The 12276-nt window shown below is 37.5% G+C and overlaps 1 protein-coding gene across 1 annotated transcript in view; it reads left to right on the top strand.

Annotated features, from left to right (window-relative positions):
* LOC149804287 (ras guanyl-releasing protein 3-like) overlaps window positions 1–12276 on the top strand; it is a 269841-nt gene that overhangs the window by 23598 nt on the left and 233967 nt on the right. Inside the window, exon 2 of the mRNA XM_089938462.1 lies at window positions 8790–8939. The gene's annotated coding sequence lies outside the window, so the exon portion shown is untranslated. The remainder of the gene's footprint in view (window positions 1–8789; window positions 8940–12276) is intronic.

The raw sequence follows: 12276 nt of genomic DNA, 5'->3' as shown, positions 1-12276 counted from the left end.
ACCCAGAACAGTGAGCGCTTTAGACCACTCGGCCACTTGGGGCCTCTGATAAAACTTGGAATATATGCTTATATCATCAAAACTTAGAATATATGCTTATATGATCAAGGTCTTCAACAAGTTTGATAATGTGTGGGATGCATGCATAGTAATGAGTTCTTGCATCTGATTGGCTGAGCTTGTTACCTCTCTGGAAGCGATTTTTCTGATCCCATTGTGATGAAAATTGAAATATTTGCTTATATCATCCAGATTTGGGATGGTTATGATAATGAGTGAGATATACATGCATTAATGATTTAATATTGCATCTGATTGGCTGAGCTTATTACCACATTTAATGCCACATTTGTGATCTGATTTTGATCAGTTTTGGAATATGTACTTCTATCATCAGGATCTTGGACTGTCAGTAATGAGTGAGATTGATGCATAATAATGAAGCAGTCTGGCATTGATTGGCTGGGCTTCTTCAAGCCATATTTTTATATTGGGCTTGTTATCATTAAGATCTTGGATAGGTCTGATTATGAATAAGAAGCTATACATATAAAATATGCCTTCATCTTTAAAAAGAATGATATCAGGATTTAATAGAATGAATAAAATGATACTTAAAATACATAGGATATGCTCTTGAACTAAGGTGTAAGCCTCACTTTGTAAAATGGTCAACTGTCAAGTTATTTAAGCCAGGTGAGGGACATCATGCCCACTTCAGTCTCTTGTTTGTAATTCTGAGATTATTAATACAGTAGCTTGTACATGCAAATAAATTCTGACCAGGCTTTGTATTTCGTAATTGTTTTCAATAAACAAGTTGACAGTCTGAACATTGAAATTGATTTTAGTGTTAGGTTTTATCAGTAATGGCTTGGTGAGCAATTTTATCAGAACTAGTTTGTGGATATATCTGAAGAATACATAGAATGATGCCATTTCAATAGCATAATTTTTCTTAAAAAATATTAATAATTGACATGTGGCTACATCTTTAGTATATCTAAGAGGATGCAGTGACCTTTTTTCCCCATTAAATCAGCTTCAAAATTCACAGGCCATTACAGAGGTTTTTGCACAACACCTGTCTTATGGACATGATAACTCAACAATAAAGAAAATACTTTTTTTACCAAATTTGGTTTGTTGGCATTTCTCCAGATTATCAGTTTCACTACACATAATTTTGAAAAGAATATAAGAAAGGAAGAAACAGACTTGTTGTGTAATGCTGCAGACACTGATTATTGTCCATCCTGGCATATATTGATGTGCATGTGAGACTGACCTCATTTTCCAGACAAACAAGAAATTCTTTCAATAAATAAGGCGAGTTGGGACATAAGGAAAAAGTAGTTATATGCTAATGCACATGTATCTTGTACTTTAACCCATATTATGTTTGGATAATTGTACAACTAAGCCAGATAAAGCCCATACATTCTGGTTATCAGCCACATTCCAGTTTTGAAGCTCCTGACATTGCATCTCTTAAAATGCCACCTAGATCAATATTTCATTGAATCTTTCCTACGTAAGGGACCCGTGAGATGATGCATAATGTCAAGTGACTGGTCAGTATGCAAGTCCTGACTGATGGTCAGTTCAGGTTTTTCTTAAGTTTTTTTGTTTAGTTTTCCTTCTGTTTAAAAGTTTTTCTTAAGTTTTAAGTTGTAAAATGCAGTAGGATTAGGATGCAGCTGACATGGGGTATAATTGCAAAATGTCAGCTAGATCATTAGTGAGGGTAAAAAGAGACTTTATCTATTATAGTGAAACATACACAGGTAGACAGACAGTAGGGTCAAGGAGAGATGTAACAGCTTGTTGTCACGTACCTGGATTGTTTGAGGTAGACAGTAGGGTCAAGGAAGGATGTAACATCTTGCTGTCTGTCACTTACCTGGCTTGTTGGGAGTCATTGGACTTGAATGTAAATTTAACACCTGTTGCTGCTGCACAGGTAAATATCTTTGTTGATAGTTGCACTATGGACACAACAAATTTACTTGTTTAGAAAGTTTCAGTATTAGTGTGTTTGTGTTAATAAAGGATATTTTTTATTTTGAAATTATGGCTGAAATAATGCAAAATTGCACAACTATCATTTATACAGTAATAATCTTGTCTTTTCATTATGCCAGGACAATACTGAATCATCTGATTGAGATTTTACATTATGTTGCTAATGAGAGTTCTGACAGTACTAATATTGTTTTTTCTTAGCTGTTGAGATAATGGAAAAGATGCAAAATATCATTTTTATTTTTAAATTTTAAGACACTGAAGCCTCTGCATTCTTCAAAATGAGTTGAGAAATTCCTGATTTGAGAAAAAATTCCTCAGAGATAAGGCAAGATTCCTTTAAGGAAAATTCATGTTTTAATCTCAGTAGTATCTTACCAGTTGCTATGGCATAGCTAGTACATTTCTGGGAACCAGTTGCTACGGCATAGGTAGTACATTTCTGGGAACCAGTTGCTATGGCATAGCTAGTATGTTTCTGGGAGGAAAATACCTGACTGAATGACAGAAATTACATACTCCCATTAGAGTGAAACAATCTTTGAGAATGCTTTACCTATATCATGAATTGTGACATGTTATACATGAATTGTGAAATTTTATAGATGAATTGTGATATTTATACATGACATGAATTGTAACATTTTATATATGACATGAATTGTGACATTTTATACATGAATTGTGACATTTATACATGAATTGTGACATTTTATACATGACTTGTGACATTTTGTACACAGGTCAGATACAACTTCCTAATTTCATCTGTCATAAAACGTGTTTATCAAGAACTCAGCATCTTTTTATTTTTAGTTTGGATAGCCTCCAGTAAGGTTTGACTTATATTAGTAATCATAGCCTACTGGTTTATTGCTTATTCCTTTCTATTCCATTGCTTAAAAAAACAAAACAAAACAAAATGCCTGATTGACTTAATTATTGAATTGATCCTGAAAACTGAGCATTGCTTCCATTTTACCATTCAGTCTTAGTGAAACACTCATGTAAAGTGTCTTTTGGCTGAATAAATTATGTTAGTGTAGATGTAGTCCACATTTACCTGGTGCATTTGAAGTTTTTTTTATATATCACTCTTCTTTCAGCATCATTATTTCAGTAACAATGTCTAAGCAAGGTGTGGGTAAGTGTAGCCATAAGAAATCTCCTTGGGACACACAACCCAACTTGTTTATCTTGGTCTACTCATCTTTATCAGAGTTTTCCAGAGACTCCTAGGATTACTGGCTCCCTTCCCAAGGGAAGGTATAAATCGGTGGAGAATTAATCACACCCATCTAAGAGGGTGGAGTAGAGAGCGAGTCACATCCTTCCTTCTGAGTGAGAGCATTACCCTCTCTTTAATGCTAGGATACAGAGTGAGTTGTGCACTCCCCTTGGGGAGGAAGAGGCTAAAATTCCCACTTTGGATGCTGAAGCAGCTAAGGTGGTATTTATACATGGTCATGGGCTCACCTTCAAGTGTAAATACTGGAAACCTTAGAACAAAAGATCTACATTAGGGACCATAGCCTCAAATGCTGACCTCTTTTCAGAAGAGAGTTCATCCCCTCTATGCTAGTCAGGATTTGAGAGACCATCAACACCGGTCCCTTGCAACCACTTGTGGCTCTTTGAAACCAGTCAAGAAGTTAAATCATCCTGACCAATTTCCGAGCCCACCAGCTCAATTCTTTAAAGCTGCACAGCCCAAGTCAAAGCAACAGCCCCATTTTAGAGCTCCCACTGTGTAAGGTGGGCTCAAGAAGGGCACACTGCAAAAGGCCAGGGAAGGAGTAGGACAAGGGTAGACAGCCCTAGAATGGTCAGGCATAAAGGTTGATGGTTAGGTCCTTTCTATCATAAAAAATGGTTTCCAAATTTGTTTCCTGGTTCCCCCTCCACTAGTAAGAGCCCCCATTTGCATCCACCAGTGAAATCTGTCCCATTGAAAGGAAGATGTCCATTTCCCTCATTGGAATGGTATAGTAGAGAGACTTTAAAAAACAAATGTCCATAGAAAATATTTTAAAAGACAAATGTCCATTGTTTTATTCCTGTATATTTTCCTTAGAAAGAGGGAAAGTCTCTAATTATGGACCTTTCCTCCCTAAACAAATTTCTGCTGGAGGAATCATTCAAGATGGTAAGCAAAGCCTCAGTCAAGAATGCCATATAAATGGTGATTGGGTAGTCTCCATTACTCTTCAGGATGTGTACCTTCACATCCTTATCATTCCTCCACACAGAAAGTACGTCAGATTTTGTTTGGATGGGGAGGTCTTCCAGTTCTGAGCTCTGCTGTTTGGCCTAGTCTCTACACCCAGAGCTTTTACCAGGGTCATGGAAGAAGTTATAGCCCATTTAAGGTCATTAGGTATCTTTTCCTGCAATATTTCAATGATTGGTTCATCTAAAATGGGTGTCTTGAGTCCCTCAGACTAGACCTGTCTCATTGTTGGTATATATTTATGGTAAGGGGAGAACAGGGATCTAAGTCTATCAGATCTGGGGAAGGGTCTTCCTAGAGATTTGAGTTGCCTGACTGGGTACTGGACTCCGGTTACTGGGCACTTTGCTAATCACTGGTAATTGGAGCCCCTTCTCTTCAGACTGCAGTTAATTGTGGTTGAGTAATATTAATCAGTGTATAGATGCTAGACTAGGGAGGGGGCTTGGATTCAGGCAGTCCCTCCCATTTTCCCCAGTAATCCCTCTGAATTTTATGGGATGTGAGACCTTCCACTGCAGGGAAATAACTGGCCTTTTCAGTGTATACATGGTAGAGAGGTTGATCCTGCAGGTTGTTGATGTTCATTTACCTTTTATGACCTTGGGTGAAAAGAGTGGAAATGGATGGGCCTTCTAACCCCCAAACATTCCAAAAGGGTGGAGAGTCACTCTCCCTCACCTGCTGAGCCTGCTACTAGGGACAATCCATTAGCTTCACATCAGGAATAATGGATTTTGGTCCCTCTTACCCCCAAGCCTTCTTAGCATCAGAGGGATACTGGGTTACATAGTCATGCCACCCAGGACAGAGCATGCGATGAAGACGTCCTTTCTATCCTTGTTGTTTTGCATCATTTTGATGCAGAACAGGCACACCCTTCCTTCAGGTCCCCAGCCATCTCCCATCCATTGATAAGGTGGCAGAGAAGGACAAGGTATGATCTTTCAACAAAGTGATAAATGTGGTTTGTTGTCTTGTACCCAGTGATCTGAGACCCAAGTCGTAAGACACTGGTAAATTCCAGCTTGAAGAAACTTTCTGGTGTTAACTCTCAACCAGATCTTTTATTGCTCCTTGCTTTTTTACAATCTTGATGCTTTCTCAAAAGTTTAGTAAGGGCAGGGATTTTATTCAACATCAAAAGGGGATGTCTGTGTCTTTCCACCCTTGTTAAGAACCATGGTCTCTGCATTAGGCTGTATGGTTCATACCCGTACCCAGCCAATGAAACCTCCTACCTCAGATGCAGAAGCAATACAAGTGGGTATTTCCATGGGGACCTGTGGCATACTTCCCAGCTAAATACAGGAAACTCAGGACATAAGTCTAGGTCACTAATAGCCTTAACCTCGAATTCTGACCACTTTTCAGTACTTTCAATCTTTGTTGTCAGTTGTCCTTCATTTTTTGTTAACAGCAGTAAAATCTTCTTGGAATGTGTTATCCTTGTCAGTGGAGGTTCTCCATCTTTTCAGGGATGTTGTTCTGGACACATCCAAGGTCTTTTTAGAATACAGTAAGAACCTTCTGAGGTTTGCTCTCTGGAAGCAGAGACTATCTGCAAGGGGCTCATCCCCTCATTAGCTTCTCAATGTCTCTGAGACAAACAATGCCAGTCCTTTGCATTGTCTCCTGGCTCACTGAACTGGCCAAGAAGCAAAATCATCCTGGCTGACTGCAACAAAGTTCTTTACAGCCTTGCAGCGCCAGTCAAAGTAGCATCCCCATTTCAGAACTCCCCTTTAGCAGGCAGGCATCTGGTTCTCCTTGGCAAACTATACTTGCATCCTTTCCAGTTTTTCCTTTTGGCAAACTGGAAACCCAACAGGAACCCTCTGAACGTTTAGATTTCTCTACGTGTGTGTTTCTACCATTATCTGATGTGGTGATCAAATAGGGGCAGGATTCTGACTGGAGTCCCCATCAACACCCCCAAACCCCACTTCTGTTGGTTCACAGGGTGTGGCACTCATCTGGAGCTGACAGGACTGATTCTTCAGGATTCATATTCCAAGAAGAACCTGTCCTCCAAATGAACAATTTGGTCATGAGGGTAGTGTTCTTAGGGGTGCATCAGTAAATTAGACTATAGTGCATGATGGTCTCCTCTGACATATTGTTGGTAGCATACCTCGGGAGACAAAGAGCCACATATGCTCCTTCTCTATGAGTGGAGGTTTGGAACCTCCTTTGCTGGGTGCCTCAGATGGGATTATCCCAAAAGCAAACCACATTCCTCATTAAGTATATTAGAGGACAGTCTGTCAAGGAAAAGGAAGATAGTTTTCATAGAATAGTCTCTGCACCAGTCCATTGCAGATTCCTGTTCTAATCCTGGGGGACACCATTGGTGGACTTTGAAGATTAAACAACGAACCCCTATACTTTTGTTTATGCTGTTACCATCCAGATGACTTGGGCAATGGACACTTTAAGCCTGGAATGGGATCATCAGTTCACTTATCCATCCTGCAGGATCAACCCTCTGGTTCTTCACAAGTATGGAACTCCACCTCGCAGTTCATTTTGTTAGCCCTCTCCGTCCAGCATCAATCATGGTTCAGTGATCATCATGGCTTGCTGCTGGACCATCCCAGGATTTTACTCCAGAGGAGGAATGCCCTCTCGTGGCACAGGTTCTCTCTCCCACACAACAGCCTACAAATTCTCCACCTTATTTCTCTTTGACATATTTAAACAAGTTCATTATTTAGTCCAGGAGACAATAAACATCTAAAGTTTGTGATGCCAAGTGGAGAATCTTTTAGGATTGATGCAGCAGGAGACTTGCCCATCCTAGCTGTGGTTCTATGAGGGCATTGGCTGATTTTCTTCTCCTCCTATTTGAAGAGAAACAATGTTCAGTTTCTGTTATCAGGGGCTATAATGCAGCCTTATTCAACACTCACTTTTTAAGTGTGCTTAGCTGACCTGTTAATGTATTTTGAGCTGCCAAGATTGGTGTCATGCTCGCTAAATGGAATCTCTCTTGCATCTTGTTTTTTTTCTAAGTGAAACTCCTTACTATCCATTGGGTGAAGCTTCCTTTGAGAACTTTACCTGCTTGCCTGTTTCCTTTCTCTTGTTATCTTCTTCACAATGAAGGAGCAAACTTCATGGCCTATCCTTGGAGCCTGGCTGTTTGATTTTCATGGAATTATGGATTGGTTTCTCTTCTTTACAAACCAGGAGAGCTTATCAGTTCCATCCTGAGAAGGATGTTTCATTGATGAAATTAAGCTTGTGAGGTTCAAGCCATTGCTACTCATGGACCTGTCAAACTCATTGGTGTCTGGAGGATGTGATCTGCATATTGGCAACCTCATACCGCCTCCTCTTTTTACCTTTGATCAGCAAAGTGGAAGTATATTTTCCTTGGGTCTGGTTGTCATAGCTCAAAAAGGGACCCATGTGGATGCCATCTGGCAGTAGTCTAAGCAACCCATGTAGATACCATCTGTCGGTAGTCTTCTATTTTACAGGTCAGTTGTGGGATCATCAGTATCCCACCAAACTGATAAATTTTAGCCATACAATAGCAACAGGATTGGAATGACTAATTCAGAAATATATTTTTTTTTTTGGGGGGGGCAGTAAAATTAACTTTTTTGATATAATACTTACCTGTTGCTATTGCTAGATTCCCTTCTCTGGACCCACACAGATGTCCCATTAGTTTAGGCAGCATCCTGAGTATAATGAAGGACAGTGTGCATGGGCAAGGTATCTGTGGGCTGCATAAAAGGTTGATTTAATGTACTAGAATCTTCTGTTTTGCTCTAATGGGAGGACAAATTCTTATCATACCATTGAGGTATTTGCAGGAATTAAGTTTTACATGATTAAAATTACCCCCCCACCAAAAAAAAAAACTAAATGTATTTCATGTGGTCTTATAATATGTTTTTCAGGCAGCCTTTTAAATTCAGTAAAAATATGAAATTGGGTTTTGCATTGGATCACTTGAAAGTTGTAAAAATAGCTTATAATTTTAGCACAAAGTGTCTATTTTAAAGCCAAATATGATATGAGCACATGTGTATGACATCATGTTAAAATCTTTTTGAATATCAAATGTAATATTTTAAGTTTTTCAAATGCTGATCACTTTTTGGAAATGGTATTCTTAGGTCAAATATTTTTTTGAAAATTTGTAGATTTTGGGCCAAAAAGGACTCTTTTAGTACTTACCCCTTTGGCATATTGCTGTTTCTAAAGTATATCAGAGGTGATTTCAGAAGTTAATGCTAAAAAAAGAGTAAAAGGACAGAAGAAGTGAACTTACTGTGGATTCCTGGAAACTCTTTTCTTCCAGTAGAGAGTCATTTCCTTGGAGGGACTATTGTTTAGAAACCCAAGGGAAATGATGGTAGATTTTGTCTGAGGAGTCAGTAGAATTCAGAAGACCTTCAAGCTATCATGTACTTTCTTCAGACAGTTGTTGATATCCTATAATTCATTATCATAAGTATTAGGTCCCTAAGTCAGATATTGACATTATGATGTCCTTTGTATTTGTTTCTTCATTCAGAACCCAGAAGCTGCTTTTGATAGGATAAAGGAGAGAGATAACAACTTCAGTGAAAATTGGTGTCATCTGGTGGGATATGACTGAAAGGATAATCAGCTTCATAGTAACCATATTCCAACAAGTAGTACATCATTCACCGGGTATCAGATGGTAAGAAGAAACTATATAATTGTCTTTCATTTTGTAATCATCAGTGAAAACTCTGTCACTCTGACTATGTTTCAAACTTGCAATCTGGCCATACTATCACTGTCATTTTTCTAGTATTTTGGCTTGTGTATATTTTGCACCTTCAAATTCACATTTTCTGGTATCGCTAGCTGTCCAATAAATGGATAAATAAATATATAAGAAAGGGTTTGTTTATAAATGAATGATAAATAAAGAATAGATGAATGTGTGTGTGTGTGAGAGAGAGAGAGAGAGAGAGGGAGAGGAGGCAAGTATGGTTTGCTGGATGGATATACTTTTTATGGTTCATTTGTGCTCATACCTGTATGCAGGGGTTGAACAGTCTCTAAGGCTGAAGTCCCATACTCATAAAAAAACTTTTATCAGACTTGCTTTTATTAAGGACTCAGATCCAATCGACTTTCCTAGAGGCAACAACTTCAGTAATGACCATGCTAATCAGTTTGACATACAAATATGGAGGCTATTTTAGAGGAGGAGAAATATCTGATGGAGCTAGTCTACGCTTAATAATTATACAGTTTGCGGTGAAATTCTTTTAGGCTCTTCCCTCCATTCACTTTTGTCTACAGTTTTGATTTGTAAAATCCACATTTGAACCAAATATAATCAATCAGATAACCTATATTTACAGTTTATTGACAAACTTGAAAATGGGGATTGAATATTTTCAGATGACAATTCCTGAGAAAAATAACAGATTTGGGGACAAATTTCTAGGTTTGTCCTGTTGTGTTACAAGTTGAAAAGTCACTGCTGGCTGCATTTGTAACATCATAATTTATAGCTGAATTGACAACATACAACTGTTGACAGAAGAAGCTTGCATCATCTAGCATTAAATCTATGAATTATTAACATGAAAAGACAAATAATTGAGATTGAGAATAGAGTGACTTTTAAAGATAGTACAGGTAATGGTTGCTTCCCTGCTCTGGATAATTCATGATCATTATTAATTTCCCATACACAGAGCATAAATATCTCAAGAGTATGAAATTTTGGCAATATCACACTGCCTTCATCGGCGAATAATGTTGATCTCATGACTTATAATGGTCACATGATATGAGTCAACATTAGTTGCTAATAGAGGCAGTGACATATTGCCAAAAATTTGGAAATCTTAAGATACTTATGCTCAGAATATGGGAAATTACTAATGATCATAGCACAGGTAGATTATGAGTAGAGACTAAAGTTAAATGAAAACACTGTTTTGAAGATACCATTTCATTAATGCAGCCTCTTAATGGTAAATCTAATTTTTGAACATACTACATAAATTCTAGGACCAGTCAAGACTCTGTATAATTCCAGAGCATTTACAGTGATATTTCTTGTTGGAATAAGGCCAGTGGAAAAATAATCAAATTCCTTGTATATATGTATGGATGGATGTATGTATGTATGTATGTATGTATGTATGTATGTATACACACACACACATCCATGCACACATGCATGCATGTATGTATGTATGTGTGTCTATATATATATAATGTTTGTCTTTTTATCTATCTTTTTGATCAGTAATGAGCAGCCATTACAATTGCAACTTAATCATGCTTTTTGAAAATAATAATAATAATAATTATTATTATTATTATTATTATTATCATTATTATTATTATTATTATTGTTGTTGTTGTTGTTGTTGTTATCATTATTGTTGTTATTGGTGCCCTTATGCCCATCTAGTGTTATGGCAGAGGTACTTAAAGTGGTTTACTTGATTCCCAAATGATCAGCTGGGAGAAAACTTTATCTTTTGTAGCTGAGTAGTTGGGTAGGTAGGTATGTAGATGAAATGGATGGATGGATGGATGAGTGGACGGATGGAGTGTGTTATATATGTATGAATATATTTACACCTCTGTATGGATGAATTTATCTGCTTGAGACTGAATCTACTGCATATATGCAGTGTTTCTTAAAGACAAGCAATTGTACTTCTAAGTGTATGGAATCCCCCCACCTCCAAATCAGTATGCATGCCAAAAGCATGCACAGATGATTTGCCAAGAGGTACTGAAACCTGTACCCTTCATTATGTTTAAAAGTTTATTTTGATAATTTAACTGCTGCAATTTTAAATCTAGTACTATAGCTAACTATTTACAGAGCAAGAATGTGCAAATAGAAGTGTGTGTGTGTAATTTGGATTTTTAATGTGGCTTTAAAAAAAATTCAGTCATATCACTACAAGGTATGCACTGTGACAGTTTATAGTGATGTCTAGCACTGGGGCATCATGCCGCAGACATGTAGCATCATGTTCCATCAGTCACATTATCCGGACACCAGGCCACCAGTCCTAACATTAACCTCTTAATGCTGAGCAATAAATGAGGTAGCTTTTAGTACTATTTTTATAAGTCTCTGATATGACTTGGCCAGGGTTTGAACCCAGACCTCCTGCTTCTGAGGCAGATGCTTTAACCACTGAGGCCACTGAAGTGGTCTGCAAATAGAATGAGAGGCTTTCACTAATTATCTAGTTGCTGAAAGCATCTTACCAACTGCACTTGCTGAGGTTGTAAAATGGCAGATGCAGTTTTTGGTATTTGGTGGTAATGTCACTGCTGTTGTGTGTATAACCTGTACAACATAATACCATTGTCATAACATGCAACTGTTGCCATTGTGCCAGGAATGAAGATTTTCAATTGTAACATTTATCTTTATTTATTTAATAGTTATTTATTGCACACATTTGTTGAAGCATACATACTGTAAGGGATAAACCCATTCTAGCTTAGTTCTTTGTGAGATGGACTAATGTAATCCAGGTTTGTGGGTTGGATACTTGTTTGATTTATTTCCATGTCTCAGCTTAGAAAGAATGTTTGCTAGAAATTTTCAGTAAATTCTTTCCAGCATGATGAAAAAGCTAGTGTTGATGAGAATTCGTTGCTCTGTTCATTACATATCAGGTTAATAATAACATTGTATTAAACTACATTATTTATGTTGAAAGAAAGGTCTTTGTTTGCATAACTTTTGATTAGTAATTTTTAAAGAAATTGCATTGTTTCCAATATTGTAAAACAAGCACATTTAGAAAGTTTACATTGCAGCCTTTCTATCTGGCATACAGATTGACCAGCTGTTGTGTCCTCAAATACAGATAATCTGTACATACTGTACATGATACCACATTGTAAGCACAGATAGTCTGTACATACTGTACTTGATATGACATTGTAAGCACAGATAATCTGTACATACTGTACTTCATACGACATTGTAAGCACAGATAATCTGTACATACTGTACTTGATACAACATTGTA

Source organism: Sinohyriopsis cumingii, chromosome 2, assembly GCF_028554795.1.
Source record: "Sinohyriopsis cumingii isolate HCF-2022 chromosome 2, ASM2855479v2, whole genome shotgun sequence".
Lineage (NCBI taxonomy): Eukaryota > Metazoa > Mollusca > Bivalvia > Unionida > Unionidae > Sinohyriopsis > Sinohyriopsis cumingii.
Note: the sequence above shows the minus strand (reverse complement) of the source record. Positions and strands in the feature narration are given on the sequence as shown.